Genomic DNA, 16,058 nt, shown 5'->3' with positions numbered 1-16,058 from the left:
AGCTCTTGCTTGTGTTCAGTGTGTCCGGAGTGCGTGGCAGGTACACAGATTGGTTGTATTGCACAAGAATCTCATCTCGACGCTTGAACTTTTAAGAAGCTGTTTAGCGTCTCGCCAGCAAGAGGGCAAAGAACACGGGGGAGCCAGTTATCTGTTAACTGCTCGGATAAGAAGGTGGAATGGACTGCTGGCCTATTTCTGAACTGAGTAATGAACGGTTGCTAAGCCAACTGCATCCCGATTAGTTTAATCCTCAAGATGTCCTTTCCAGGGCTGCTGTTAGCGAGTTGCACTCGCGCAGTGCAAGTTGGTCCTAAAGGTGTTTGTGCAGAGAAGGAGGTGTCGCACAAGAAAACCTGTGCTCACGACATGTGAGTCTGTGCTTGCAGCAAACAGCAGGTCGGCACTTTCCAGTGCTCATCGCCAAGTGAGTAAGATCAGTTGTAGGTGGCCATAAAGCTTTCTTCTTTAGTTAGTGCCTGTTGGCAAGTGGCTTACTTTACATGTTTATCGCGCTACCTTTTATGTATGGTAATACCATCTTAGTCTATTTTTTTGAACTTATTAAAAACATTAAGGGCAGTTCCAGTGCTGTTTAAAACTCCTAAATATAACCTATAGTCAGTAAAATATGTGAAGGCTTTCTAATGCTCTGGGTTCTTTGGTAATGTTCTGTTGATGTGTAAAGTTCCTTATGCCACCTTTGGGTTGCCATGAAGTGGTGAAAGGGGCCAGGGAAAGAAAAGAATGGACCGAGCTTTCTGGATTCTAAGAGTGTGTTGTGAGCAGCTTTCTTAGACGTCTGACAGGCAGGAAGAGTGAGCCGGAGAGTGAAGGTTATTTGCCTATCTTGAAGTCCCAATAATTATGTACTTTAATTTATACTTCTTCATGGTGTAATGTTGACAACAGTTTGATAGCTATAACACAGTTTTAGTTGTTATAACTCACCATAGTATAAGAGTTTGAGGTAATGTATCTGCATAGAGGAGAAACCGATAAAATAGACTTTGGTGTCATGAGAATCCATTGTCTGTTCTACATAGATTGTCACAAAACTTCATGGAAATCCGGGAATGGAGCACACAGTGCCGTGAATGCACCAACATGTTATGTTTGTTGTTGCCCAGTTTAGAGCCACTTTTAAAATCTTCTTTAGGAGGTGCATGCGGGAGGGACCTGAAATGGGTTGAAAATATAGAAGTTTGATGTGGAGGGGGGCGGGGTGGGTAGTGAAATTAGGACCTTGGGAGTGCTGCACATCGTGGTGTCCTTTTCCAGAGGTACCATAATGGTCCAGAGGAAACACCTAGGAGTATGGAGATTGTGTTCTCCTCCTTTCCCTTCCGTCAGATGGGAGTAAGATTGTTTCTAAAGGCTGTCACGTCACCATGTCACAACTGTGTTTTAGTTGTAAGGAATTGTACTGTCAATAAAGAGCTGAGGGCAAGAGTTGTTTACCAATGGATATATTGGTGAATACCTTCATGCAGTAGTATGTACAAAGGTCCTTTGGGATCTGAATAACGGACCTACAGTTCAAATCAGTGCACACGAGGGTCCCTAAAAGAACACTCAAGGAACCAATGGGCCTGCAATAAATAAATACATCACATAGGAAATGGCAAGAAAGGCATCCTTCTTACGAATGCCACAGGACTCCTTTTTCCTGATAGATACATAAACTGATGGGCCCACACCTGAGTAGATGGTTGGCATGGATTGTTTTTCTTCTTAAGAGGTAGCCTTCTGGAAGAAAGACACTGCATATGTGACCTGGCCCTCATTTTGCCAAGTGTTGGTGTGTGTGGGAGTGATCAATATTTTATCCCTTTTCCTGCGATACCTGACTGGCCGCTCTAGTGAAGGCAGTGTTGGCTTAGCTCGTTGACAGCTTGTCCCTGGTGGGAGATGTGGTCTATATTAATGGTTTGGTTAGGAAGGAGAAACCTGCACCTTTTTTGCTGCAGAGATCTGGGACAACTGCAAGAAGGGTCGTTTGTGCAGTGCCTGTACCCTTTAGCAGGCAGGCAGGCAGGCTGCTAACCTAAAGGAAGATCCTGCTGTTGAAAAACAACTAAAAACGATGCAGAGCACTTAATTGGTTATTATTTCAGACAAGCCTTTCTAGTGTAATTGAATGGTTAACTATAATCCTACGTAAGATAGTTTTTCATGTTGCCTGTTGGGGCTGTATATTGGGAAAATTATTTTCTGTGTGAGTTGTATCTACAGTTGAGGTGCAGAAACATAATAAGCTACCCTCTCCCAGTATGTGTATGACCACTGCCCCCACACCGAGCATGGCCTAACCCCTTTTTAGTATAGCTTAGGAAGCATGTACTGCCAGCTAACCTTTTTTTGACCACAGAGTTTGCAAAGGTCTAGCGTTTTTCTCATTAATGAGAATTCGTTATCAGTGTGAGATAAATGCTGGCAGTTTTTTGTTTATTAATTTGTTTGATATGGCACTGGATTTCGACGTAGGGCTAATGGACATGTTGAATGCAGTTCTCTGATCCACAAATGCTCTCTCTTCATAGATAATGACAGATCCCCATTTAAAATAAAGATCTTGTGCGTTTTTTTTCTTTGTTTTTTTTTCTTTTCTTCCCCTTCTCTCCCCTCCCTAGAAGTGGGCATTCGTGGCAGTGGAATTCCACCCAGAGGAGTCATGCCTCTTTTAAAGATGGGAATAGTGCTAGTAATTTTGAGATGGATGGAAATTCCTCTTCAACATTCAGCATTCTCAGTTTCTTTTTCTTGAAAACTACTAGGCTTGGTTGATTCCTATTATCTCTCTATAATAATTTCCAGTGCTGCATCTCCAACAAAATGATCAAAGTGTCTCTATAAGTCTTTTGGTTCAATGTGGGTTTTTTGATCTGGTTAGTCTTGCTGTACCTCCGTTTTCGCTAGAATTAATGTCTGAAAGTATTTTAGACTGTTCATGTACACATTAAATTTGTTTTGAAAAATGGTAAAGTGGTTGTAAAGTATATGTTATTTTATGAGGTGCATTATCACTCTGACCTGTAGGCTTGAGTCGTTCTAGCCACTGTTACTAATGTTACTGAATCGATTGACTAGCTTGAACTCCTTTTTAGGTCGAGCTTTCAAGACCTCTTGTATACTTCTTTGTGGGCTTAAATCACACCCACTGCTTTACAATTTTTTTTTGTTTGTCCTTTAAAAATCCTTGCTTGCTAGTGGTGAGCCCTTCCTCTTTGTCCCTCCTTTTTCACTTTGTTTTCCTTCCATGGAGCAGGTACCCAGTACTGTATCTTTACACTTTAGTTCTATATTTCCTTTCCCAGCTATGCCATAGTCACACCGGGGGCTTTAAGTGGTGTAAAAACGAGACTCCAGAAGGATTCATTTCGGGCTCTTTTCTTTTGGACTTAACTTCACTGCTACTAATAAGAAGTATTCTCTAAACGATTTATTTGAGGACGTCTGCCTTAATGTCCAGCGGCGTATAACAGATCTTGTAAAACCCACAGTGATTCATTCATCTCGCCAGTTGCGATGAGAAGTTAACTGCGCTTCGGTGCTATGCAGTTTGGATTTAGACAGTGTATTTAAAGAGCTAGGCAGCAACCTTATTCAAGAAGGCATTTTGCCTACTTCAAAGAAGAGCAAGCCAGTCACTATTTAAAAAAAAAAAAAGTGAATCCTTTTATTAAATTTCTCAAAGCATCCTTTTTGTTTCTTTAATTATCTGCTCTGTTTTGTCAGGCTCAATATTTGTGCTGAGACGTGTTGCATTTTTTATATTTACCCTTAGTCGCACATAATGGAAATTAGTCAGAGTAATAGAATTAACAGTTTCTATAGCACCCTGAGAGGAGATATTACCTAAACATAAAATATGTCCTTTTACAAAGTTTCCCAGTATCAAGTTCCATGTGTGAGTTTTTCAGCCAGCCTGCCCTCTGAAAGATGTGTGCATCTCCACATGAAAATGATTGCACTTTTTATAGTTCTTTCATTTCCTTGTGTCACCTCTTCTTTTCTTTTTTTTTTTTTTTCATTTTTCTTAGAAGTCAAAAGCTCCTCAGCCAGTGATAGTCTCTGTGCTTGCGACCTCATTGTATCTGCAGTGCACTACAGCCAAGTGGCTGCTGTTTCTAAGCCAGGCGACCGTTCTATAATGCTCTTGTCCATAGTTCTATTGCTTTTACCATTCCAAGATGGCCAACACGTTGATTCTAAACATGGCAGCCATGTTTGAACTTTAAAGCAATACCACAATTCCAATGCAAGAAGGATACCTGCTGCTGCGTTTAATTCTGTTATTGCAGTCATGTGGCCACCATGTTTAGATGGGTGCATGTTTTCTTTTTCTATTTGGAGCTTTAAAAAAGAAATCATGCATGTGTTATGTTTGTGTATGTTTTTATTGCGGTTATGTCAGGAGGTGAATGCTAGAATGAGTTAGTGGATGGATGCACAGATGCGTGAGTGCAAAGATGATTGACTGCCTAAACCCATAAATTACACAAAAGACACATAAGCAGTCCTATTGGAATTGCTATTGCATGTTTGTGGTCACTGGGTGGTCAGTGGCTACTCCACTCTTGTGTGGATACTCTTGATAACCACGATGTCCCAGGACCTCCACTTCAATTGATTAACCATAGTCCTCTGTTTTGGCACTTTTCTCTGTAGGGCAGTGAAGTTGAGTAATGTAGCCTTATTTCAGGGTGTGTTAGTTGCTGGGAAGTCAAATACTGCTGTGCACAGTAGTCAGCAAAATACACAATTTCTAAGATAACTTTAGCTGAAGAGGATAAATAAAAAAACATTCTGCACTCAAAAAATGCAAACTTACTAGCACTGATTCAGGCTGAGGTACAGCATGTTTGTGCAGTACTAAAGTGCACAATAATGCGTTAGAGAAAGTGAACTGTAATGTTAACACTATCACAGGAATTATCTTGTGGTTTGAGTCCTGATTTGAGGGATTTTACTAAAATACTTTTAACAGGTTTTCAATTAGTGAGGCAGAGATGCCAAAGGAGAAAGAAACCAGGGGCCATATGTACAAACACATTTTCCCATTGAGACAGAATGGGAAAAACCCTTAGCTACATCTGGCCCCGAGTGTCTAGTTTGATATGGTCAGTCTGACCTATATCCTACGGTGTCTTGCTTTGTGTGCAGAGCTGGAAAACTCAAAGGGTCTGAAGTTGTGTTTCCAGTGAAACAGTCCAGAAATGACGCTAAAGATCATCACGTAACCCACAATATGGCTCCCTAGGCCCTGCTCAGCCAGCTTAATAGACTCTAAGCCCAGTTCATGGTGCAAACCTGCTATAATCCGTTCAATAGAGCCTGTGAGCACTATTAACAGGACTACTATGGGTGCAGTAGTTGAGGACTAGCGGGACACAGTTCTGGTTTAGACCAATGAAGAACACTGAAGACTGGTCTCTTCAGCCATGAGGGCATCTTCCAGGGATGCCAGTGTTTACTGGCTGTCTCTTGTTACCAGTTGGACTTTAGCAGGTGTACCCATTGAACCCGGGGCACTTTCTGGATCCACAGTCTTCACGCCACCTAGAAGGGATTTTGTGCCTAGGGTGCAACATCGCAGTTGGAGTCTGTTTTAGGACCTGCATGTGCTAGCATGATAATGCCAAAGATCCTGCATTCAGGATATGTGGCTGAAAATGTGGAGTTCCACCTGTAGACTCACAGGCTGTAGAGACGATGTAGGAAAAGTAGTTAAACGAAGTCTGAAGGGTATGTTGACTCATATTTTACAATAGAACAACATCAGCAATGTGGCTGTTCAGTTTGTTAAGGGAAGGCTTGGCAAGCAGGATGCTAGCTGTGACTTACAAGTCCCAGTACGACTGCCTGGCACCATCATTGAAAATGTGTGGCAATGAGTAGTGTATCTTGATTCTTTGCTTATAGCTGTATAGTTATTTCTTCTTCATTTTGTTATTTTTTCTGGTCTGACTTTGGTTGAGTGGCTGTGTCGGATTCATTGTGCACTAGATCTCTGACACTCGGGCAAGTAACATACCCTTATCCTCGTTATTAGAGGGAATCTGGGCCAGGTGTTGCCGGCTTTGTGGATATCTGTAAGTACCCCATACATTGTGTTAATGTAGCATACCCATAAACAGACTTTTTTATTCTCAATATTGTACGATGTGAGTTTCTCCAATTAAACAGTTTGCTCAAATCTGTTCTCTGGATCGGTCTTAATGACGCCGTTTGCTGCCTTCTGGCAATAATTTTCTAAGTGCACTAGTCTGGTTTACGCGTAGGACTGACATTTTTGTTTTATCTTGCAATTGCTTATGACCCGTCCACCCACCCCTTGTGCGCACACACACGCATTTTGGTTGTTGTAATCGGTACTAGAACTTTTAATATAGCAGCAGCAGTACAAACCTGCTGAGATCAAAGATTTTCTCTTCTGTTTTGCGCATCATCATGATGGGGAACGGTTTCAAAAAGCGCTTGATCTGCACCTTCTTAATTTGCATCCAAGTTCTAAGGACTGGGTCAGTACTTTGATAAAGCTTTTGTTTGGAAGGTACTAAGTCGTCAGCCTAGGTGACCAATGGCATCCACATTCCTCTGACAGATCTCTTAACCTTGATGAGTGCGTTCGAAGTGCCACGTTCCAAACAAGCACAGAAAAGCCAGGCACTACATCGATTTTTGCACCTGATTCAAAGTTTCCTCCTGGTGATGCGGATAATGTGCAGAAATGGTCTTTTCAGCTCTTTTTGCTGTATTTACCCAGCTGCACTGTTTTGGATACATAGTTTTGTTCAGGTGTTATTTAGAGCACTGCTATTTTTCCTAAGCTTGTGATTGAAAATATGGTGTGAATCTATGAGGACTCAACTTTAAAGTTTTTTTTTTTTTTTTTTTTTTAATGTTTAGTTGTAGGTTTATCAGTAATATTCGATACTTTACAAAAGTACACTTCAATGAACAATCCATCATTATCGCAAACGGCACCGAACCGTGTGTACCTAGCTAGTATGTAACCAGTGTTCTTTCAAAGGCCTTCTCGTGTCACATGCTTACAATCATCCTTTTCGAACAGTAAACATAACCATCATTGTAAGAAGCCTGAAGTTTGTGTGACTATGTGGTATGGTGGGAAGAGCTCTCCGTGATTGGAGGTGAAGTGTCCGGTCTGACGGGTCTAGGAGAATATAGGGAACGGATCAGGACGTGATGCAAAATTAATGTAGTGACATATACATCCTAGGATATCCTCCCTTTCATGGAGGGTGTAGATCATTTTTGGCCTCAATGTTTAATACCCTAGGGTCCAAGCAGTCGCCATCTTTACAGATAATTCCACGATCCCACAGCCCCCGAATGTGATGTGCTTCTGCTTGTGCCCTAATTAGCAAATCTCTTAACCACTGCAGAAGGTCCGGAGGGGCCGGGGATTTCCATGTTGTGGCTATCCTACTTTTACATAGCACGAAAGCCAAATCAATGAATCTACGCATGGCGTGGGGGCGTGACTTGCGAGTACGTTCCAAGGCACCTCGCCTGGGCCCAGAACTTGGTGTGGGGAGCGCCATGTAATTGTCTCCAACAGACAGTTCCTGTTGGTACCAGGGACGCATGAGCGCAAAGCAACAGAGGTGGCTTGTCAATTAACAGATGGGTGGAGAAGGTCATACAAGGTAATCTACAGATCCAGGCGTGACGTGGGGGACTTCAATGCTGCTGATTAAAGAAGCCTCCAAATTGCAGTTCTCGGACCAAGGGTCTCTTGTGGTGTTGGAGCGTAAGGTAGTGAATGAGTTGGTTTGGTGCAGTGCCACTGCCTCAACTGCCTGAGCCTGCTGCACAGCAGCCTGAGCCTGGTCAGGCTGGGTCCATGGCAGCTTACTTCGATTAGGCTTAGGCGTCACCCATGTATCTGCATCCTCCTCAGTTCAAGTTTCGCAGCAAAACCCTTAGCTTGTAGCCAGCTCTATACATCCTCCGGCGTCTGGAAAATATGTGTTTTTTTTTATCATCCATAACTTTAAGTTTCTCTGGAAAGAGGAGAGCATATTTAAGCTGTAACTCTTGTAACCTTTGTTTGACTTTTGTGTAGGAACTCCGCCTACGCTGCACTTCCATAGTATAATCTGGGTAGGCCAAGATCGTGGTATTTTCGAAGTGCCAGAAGCCCTTAGTGCGGAACAGTTGGAGAATAAGGTCACGGTCTCGGATATTTAACAAACGGGCGATGAGAGGGCGTGGTGGCATTCCTTCTTTAGAAGGGTGTCCTGGGATACGATGTGCTGTTTCCACTAAGAACAAAGGAGGTATCTTGCCTTTCAGCACCGTGTGCAGGAGCCACTCCTTCAAGAAGAGTTTGGCACAAGGAAGCTCTGCCCTCTCGGGGAAACCAATAAATCAAATGTTATGCTGCGAGCGTTCTTCTGCCCTACGATGTAAAACTGAAATCTCCTCTTGCATAGTCGCAATTTTTGTTTGCATTTCTTTAATAATTGGTGGCAAAGTTTGTGTGACTGATTCTGCGAATCTGACCCTGTCCACCAACTTGCGGTGGTCTGCTCTTAGGAGGTTCACAGCCAAGGGCACTGAATCAATTTTGACCTCCATTGAGGTTTTGGTGTCAAGTATAGCGTGTAGGATCTTCTCGACCTTCTCGGAGTGGCTGTGGAGGGTGGATGCAAGATTCTGAAATGTATCCAAGTGTAGGGGTAGATCTGGTGTGGAGAAATCTCCTGGCGGTGCCGCGTCTCCTGCTGCTTTGGTGGGACGCGTCTTCCCCGTGACATTGCGGGAGGGGGGGGGGGTGATTACGTCCTCATTGCCACAACCAAGCCGTTGCAAAGGGAGCCCCCTCCTATGTTATTGGCGTAGCGAATGGAGAGCTACTTCTCGCTGTTGCACCGTAGTAGTCATTTGAGCCCCTCTGTCACCTTGGGGAGCGCTGACTGTAAGACTTAAGCGGTATTGTTATTTACTTTCAAGCAATTTATTCCCATCGGGGCTGAGCGGTGTTTGATTGTCTACAGGAACTTAGGTACATCACCCCCCCCCCCCCCCCCCCCCCAAATCACTCTGTAGTGCCTACAATGATTCCTGCGTTGCACAGGATCACCGGGCAAGACCACTGCACCCCCTCTGGGCACTACCGTATCTCCCTGGTTGTCTGTGCAGTCTTTTCCAGCACATCAAACGCACCCCAGTCATCAGCTGTTGCCCTGGAGTCTCATCGCTACCACCTGCGATTCTTCATCTCGAGGTCAATGGCCTCCTCCTGTTCTTCATGCTTTCTATAGGCCCCCAGTAAGCCTCTAAAGTTGAGAGCGGTCGCGGAGCTTGTCTCACTTTGCGTCTTTCGCCATCAAGCACTGATGGGCCCATATGGTCTTTGCTGGGACTGCGATCTGCCTGTGTGGCAAGCGTATCCTGCAGTTCCTCACTTGGCCCGCCGCCGATCTGTGAACGGTCAGGCCTGTCGCTCTGCGGCTCCTCTCACAGCACGGCCGCGATCCCACGCCGCCTGCAAAGCCACTTCCGTTCCTTGGCTGTCCGGACCTGCTTTACCGGACAGTTATCGGTTTCCCTCCTGCGCGATCAAGGCTCCGCCAAGCACCACCTGCGGGCAGCGAGGGCAGCAGTGCCTCACGCGCCATTTCGCCGGCCCAAGTGCTGCTAACTCAGGCAAAGTGCGTTTGCGCCTCCCTGTGTGCTTCGAGGGACTCTGCATGGTGATAGTGGGACCTATCTGCTTCGGTAAGCAGGATATTTACCGGGCCCCACGCGGAGCTCTTTGGTTAGCTTCCGGCGCGGTTGCCATCTTGGCCACACCTATGACCCAACTTTAAAGTTAGCACAAAATTCGAAATGAGGTTTCAAGAGACAAAATTAAGGGTGCATCTTTTCCTAAAAGTATTACCCTTGTAGTCCCCTTTCTGAGAAGTTTCTGGTTGATCAACAGCTGATTAGCCCTACATTGCACTGTCTGGGTTTGGAACAGTGGAACGGGCTTTGGGATTAGAAGTATGAAGGCATAGTTTTTAGAAGCTGTATTAGATTTCCTTGTTGTATGTATGTTTCCATGTTTATCCATGCTCCATACCTACCCCACAGCCGCTTTAGTTCTGTTACGATTCCATGTTGACAGGAATGAATACTGGGAGAGAATTTGCCCCAAAGTGTGTGCTTTAGATCTTTTTAAATTAGTCCTTCAGATCCGCTATTATACTGTGTATCATTAGTGAAATCATCATGAATAGCATCCTTACCCAGGACACTATCAAACTGGAGATGAAGAACAAAAATAAAGTTAAAGGACCTTCCCCATTTTATGAGTCCACATTTTGGAATGACATCCATGTACCCATCAAGGCTGCTACAGCTCTGCTCCAATATAGGAAAGATCATAAGATATACTGAGCTGTGCTGTAAAGTTCTTTAAAAAAAGGCATGTGTTCATATCCACTTTCTAAACCCATCTTTACACTGCAATCACTTAATAACTATTATTGCCTTTGACCCTGTAGAGCTCTATTTTCTTTTGGCTAGATTAGTCATACGTAAACGCCACATACATATATATGTATTTAGGAGACGCTGATAGGAATACCTGCAACTCAGAAATGTGGGGCACTTTGCCAAATGCCTTGAATTATTTTGGTGTCTGCCTAAAGTTACAGCCTCCTATAGAAGACGACAAAAGCCTGAAAATGGCAGGGTATCTTCACCCCCTCATCCCACTTTTGTACAGATGAGAAGGCTCTGAAACATGCAGAATATTGTTCATCAAGGCTGCATTTTACAGTATCTGAAACTTCACCAGTAACCAACAGGGGTCGGAGAGCTTCCACCTACTGTGTTCCAGGGGAGCTTTCACATTCATGCTTTGTACAGTTAACCTGAATAGGCATTGGAAGTCTTCTGGGACGAGGACCCTGGAAGCCCAAGGACACAGCCATGACTTCAGAAATCGCTTGAACGAACTGTTTCTATATCGCTCCCTGCTGGTGTATCTTGGAGGTGCCATAATGAAGTATTTTCCAACACCAAGCCCCCAACAACAATCTGGTCGGAGATAGTTAAGGGTCGACTGGCATGTCCTAGAACCCCGGCAAAATACCGAGAAAGTGACGCAAAAAAAAAAATCCCCAACTGTCACCAGCATGGCAGTCTACCAGTGAATCTAGTGACTGTCAAACGTATCTTTGTTCATGTATAAGTTATACTTCTGTCTCAGATGATCCCGCCCTGCTTCGCCGGGGCTCTGGTACATTTGTAAGCCTCTGTAGAGGCAAACATCCGTTTGCTATTTGCTTTCCAGTCTGCTCATCAGAAAGTGGCAGAGTGAGGTATAGTGACCGGCAAAAGGAGTGCAACTTTTCCTTGTTGCTCACTGAAATGGTTGTACTGTTCATTGCTATTGCTTTTCTGCAAATACTGTATGTTCGTGTCCCTGAATATTCACTATCGTGACTGAAAAAATATAAATACTGAAGGCCAAGTGTTTGCACGTGACACCATCATTTCAGGTTTTGTAGATAATTTTTTACCTACTTAACTACCTGCTGTCTTCCCTGCTCACCTTTCTAGCTACAGATCTTTGTTTCTATGTGTGGACCTAGGATTTTAGGTACAAGACCAAGTTTAAATCTGCCTCCATATGCAATCTGTCGACACCGTGGTAGGATGTGAGAGGAGGGGAAAAGTAGTAAATGACTGGATGGCCCGTCCTTAATTTGATTTATCTTCAAATTGCCGTGAAACGACACTTCTTTTCTTTTGAGCCATTAAGGGATAATAAACTTAAGTGCTCGGCTGTTCCAAAAATCCTTTCATGTAAGAAGCGGTGACGTGACGTTACCACGTCAGATGTACGTCCTTAAATGTACCTCAGTCGCTAGTTCCTAGCCAATGTATTTTTGTTTATACCATATCGCAATAATAGATGCACCGGGGAGCGTGCTCGGACAGTCGGCACAGCGCGTCTGCTTGGAAGGTGAATTCGCGAATTCTAGTGATAATGTCATCATTTTCAATGCTCTTGAAGCGTACAAGAAATTGCACATATTCTTTGTTGATAGCTACATTCCGAATTGGCTTTTCGAAACTAAAGCACATACCAATGACGAGATAACAGAACCCTTGAGGTCACTTGCGCACAAAGTCAACCCCTTGTCACCCAAGCCACCACCGTGAGGAGCAGGGGACTGAAGCACAGGGAAAGAAACAAAGAATGTGTCCTGCATCGCTTATTTTTTTTTAGTTAACTCGTTAAAAAAATATATATATCTTGCAAACATGTCAAGATGTAATATAGTCTCATCATCTATCAAAAGTGTGTATTTCATTAACATCCACAAGTATTTCTTCACCTTAGTTCATTACATTTTATCACTGCGTTGAGTCATTAAAAGTGATTTTTTTTTTCCTATCCCCCCTTGCACCATAGTGAGTCTAGACACATCCTCACTTGTCATGCACCCTCTGGATGGATTATTTTATAATAGACGGAACAACTTTATAGGTCATTAAATGAAACCAAAGAGCATTTTATACAGTGCACATCCCGAACTCATGTATTTCAAGGCTATTTCAAATGTAACAATGAAGGCAAAGTGAAATAAAACGAATGCCTGTGAACCCATAGTTTCTTCACGTGGGGAAGCCGGGATTTATTCCAGGTAAATGGGTTTCACTTTGTGCATTTCATCCAGTAGATGGGTTCCTCTTTCCCTTTCTCGTTTTAATTCAAAAGTTAATGCTTTGTTTGTAATTCTAGACACGTGAGGTTAGAGCTTGTGGCACATAGCCACATGAAGGCTCGAGACTCCAAAAGAACCTTGAGCTGAGCCAGTAGGGCATCTGGCTCTAGCGTTCAGTCGCTCAGTGGCTCTATCACATTACAGAAATTAGGGGTTCATGTGCCTAGGAAGCATATATTTTGACTATCCTCAAGCGGTTTGGTGCAGCACGAGTACCAGCACCACAGTGCCAGGCTCCTTGTTCCAAGAATCATACCTTTCTCACTACACCATATTTTAGTAGACAATGAGACCCAGGTTTTCTTCTCTCTGGGTAAAATCAAATGATTGTTGGGTTATGGCCTTGCTTTCTTATCCCATACTGCCAGCATTTAGTTTGATTTGTGTTTTCCTGTCTGTCAGAAAAGGGGGAGACAAATGTGTTTGGAAAGTGCATACTTATAAGCACGCAGTTTTTCACCATTAGAAGGCAGACATTAATGAAAAAAGCCTTCTGATTCTAGAATTTCCATCTTGCTCATTACAAAACTGAGGTGCGTGTGTGGTTCCGATGACAATGACGGGCTCCGAGGTTAAAAAAAAATTAAAAAAAAGTAAAGAAAATGGGTATCACCATTTAAACCACTCAGCACCAGGTTAGAGCTGTATGCTTTGTACAGTCACCATTAATTTTCGGTCTTTGATGCTAAATGCATTTCGGTTCCGTGGCTGGAAAAGCAATGTATTTTCCTCATTTGCGAATTAAAATATTGCCCCGTTGTATATCTGGATATGAGGCCGTGACTCGACGGAATCTTTCCTCTAAGATTATGCGTGTTCTTGGCTTCTGTAAGGCATGTATGAGGGTAAAGCCTGCCCAGGACGCGGCGTGCGCCCACTATTGCCCTTGCAGGCGGCTCGCCTCATTCCTGTCTCCTTCTCTTCTACCTGCGTGTGTCTGCAGCAAGGACGCTGATCTGGCGCTTGGCGTCCGACTGATATATTGCATTCCATTAAAAATAAAGCATATGTGTGAATGCCAAAGGATAAGCGCTGTCGGCGACGGAGAGGAAAACCTGTCTTTTGACAAAGAAGGAGAATGTGATAGCGGTTTTCATCAGTCGGTGCCGCAGGGGAAAAAGCTGTGAACTCATGTCAGAGTGGTGCTGGAATGCGTCCTTTGCTTCCTGCACTGTTTGGCGTCAGCGTTTCTTTCATGTGTTCAAGCTACTTAAGGGTGTCACAAGTTACTTTCCAGGGTTCGTGGTCAGCCTTTCTTAGCTTCTCTTTTGCAGCGTTCTGGCATTTTCCGGACCGATTCGCGTCCTGCAAAAGCCAATAAATACATCTAAGCCTACTATGGGCTAATTGACTTACCATGTGAACTGTGGGAATGCCATTTATTTAAGTTTGAACTTTGTACATTGTTTTAATGCTGTACATACGGAGCAAGGGCAAAGTCGTTGCCACGAGAAAGTCAACTACCTTTACTAAGTACGGCAGTACGCATGAAAATACTTTCTGTAGAACGCATAGAAAACTACCCACCCTAATGTAAATAGTGACACCTAAGTTAGCGCAGGGGTAGCTTTTTCTGCCTCGTCATCCTACCTGTTTTTAAAAAAAAAAACATAATCTAAACACACAAACTAGCCGGTATAAACGCGGGGCGCCTGGGGCGGCCATCTTTTTTTTGGCGCGGCGCCCCCAATGACCACCATCTCCGAATTCCCTCACGACCACCCTCCAACAGTGCCCCATATCTCTCTATGGCCCCTCTCTCACATATTTTTCATTTGTTTTATAGCGCTACTCATAGCAGTTCAGGGTGTTGGGGCACCTTACATCACACACATTATAGAGTCAATGAGTCATATGTGAAATTCAGCCTATAGTAATTGTTGCATAAAACAATGAAGATTAAAATGTGTAGGATTTGCAAGTCATCCATACCAGTAGGCAGAATATTTTAAAATTGTTTGATCTGGAGAAGAGCAAACTCCAGGTTTAAAACGTACCACCGTGGTTAGGGTTGGCTTTACTAATAAGAATGTTTATCTGCCCAAATGAACCCTTTTAGCAACATTAGGATAATGAAAGGCGCATACGTTTCTAACCTGTTCAATGCAGTTTGCATGCCGCTCTTTGATGGCGGTTCATAGGTCATTGTGTTATAGTAGGGTTGTGAAATGAATGTAGCAAAAGCATCTCTGACCCTATTGGGCCATCCATATAAAATTCAGTTCTGTGATCTGTAGGGTTCTCATTCTTTGCAGCAGACCTGTTAACCCTCTGCACTACATTATGATTGAACACTGCAAAACTCCGTGCTCTCTCCAGCAGGAACATTAATAACAAGTTATCTTGGCATTTTTATTGTTGCCTGAAAACTGCTAAGGAACTCTGCAGTGGGTGTTTGAAACCCACATATATATTTGTAACACAGCACACTCATCCCCCAAACAATCCCTCCCCACCGCTTCGAATAGGGATTTTATGGCTAGGCTTTTGAGGAAACTAGAGGTAACTACAGTGTTCTTGGCTGACACCGTTTTGCGAGTCTTGGCTACTTGGCTACAGAGATCTACTCATAAGCCTCCTTACAAGCCATAGAAATGTGTTTGCCCTCTTGAAGTACATAGCTTTCCCAGTTCTTGAAATAATCTTTGCACATGTAAGGACACGGAAACCAATATCTCTTCTTTCTGTTTGGCAAGGAAGTGGCTTATTTCAGAGATGTGCCTTTCACCTAGCTGTAAGCTGTGATCCCACCTCCACCATTCATTCAGAAGGTACACAATTTGAGTTTTAGCCGTGAAAAAAAAGTTTCCAAATATCCTTTCTACCGCATGTACCATCGTCCAGTTCCTTATAAGATTCTTTGTTTTAGCCATTGCCACCTCTCCGTAATCAGTGGTCTCTCCGAGAAACTACAAAAAGTATGAAATTGTGAGGCAATACTTATTTGCAGCATAAGATGAAATGTCACATTAGCAGATTTCAGGTCACTACAATGCCTCCTGATCAAAGAAATATCACCCTTCAAGGTAATGCTTAGTACACAGTTTCCTTGATGGCAGTGTAGCGGATTTTATAACTAGACTTTTTATGCCCTGACATCTGTGCAGGTTAGGATGATCGCATATTGCGAACTTCAGAGCCAGTCAGCCTCTTAAACGCAAAAGACCTGGAGGAAGATCTTTCCATGTGCAAGGTTCTTCTCTCTTACGCTGCTTCCTTGGCCATTGAGAATTCGTTCATCTCGGCCCTGAAAACTCCTTTCTTGTGCTACACGTAGCACCTTAATTATTTCATTATCCC

General features: G+C 43.5%; 1 protein-coding gene across 2 annotated transcripts in view; it reads left to right on the top strand.

Annotated features, from left to right (window-relative positions):
• FAM222B (family with sequence similarity 222 member B) overlaps positions 1-16,058 on the top strand; it is a 193,964-nt gene that overhangs the window by 23,789 nt on the left and 154,117 nt on the right. The gene's annotated exons all lie outside the window — the stretch shown is intronic.

The sequence above is a fragment of the Pleurodeles waltl genome, chromosome 3_1, assembly GCF_031143425.1.
Source record: "Pleurodeles waltl isolate 20211129_DDA chromosome 3_1, aPleWal1.hap1.20221129, whole genome shotgun sequence".
In the NCBI taxonomy this organism is placed as follows: Eukaryota; Metazoa; Chordata; class Amphibia; order Caudata; family Salamandridae; genus Pleurodeles; species Pleurodeles waltl.
The sequence above is the reverse complement of the archived record's forward strand: the minus strand, read 5'-3'. Positions and strand labels throughout refer to the sequence as shown.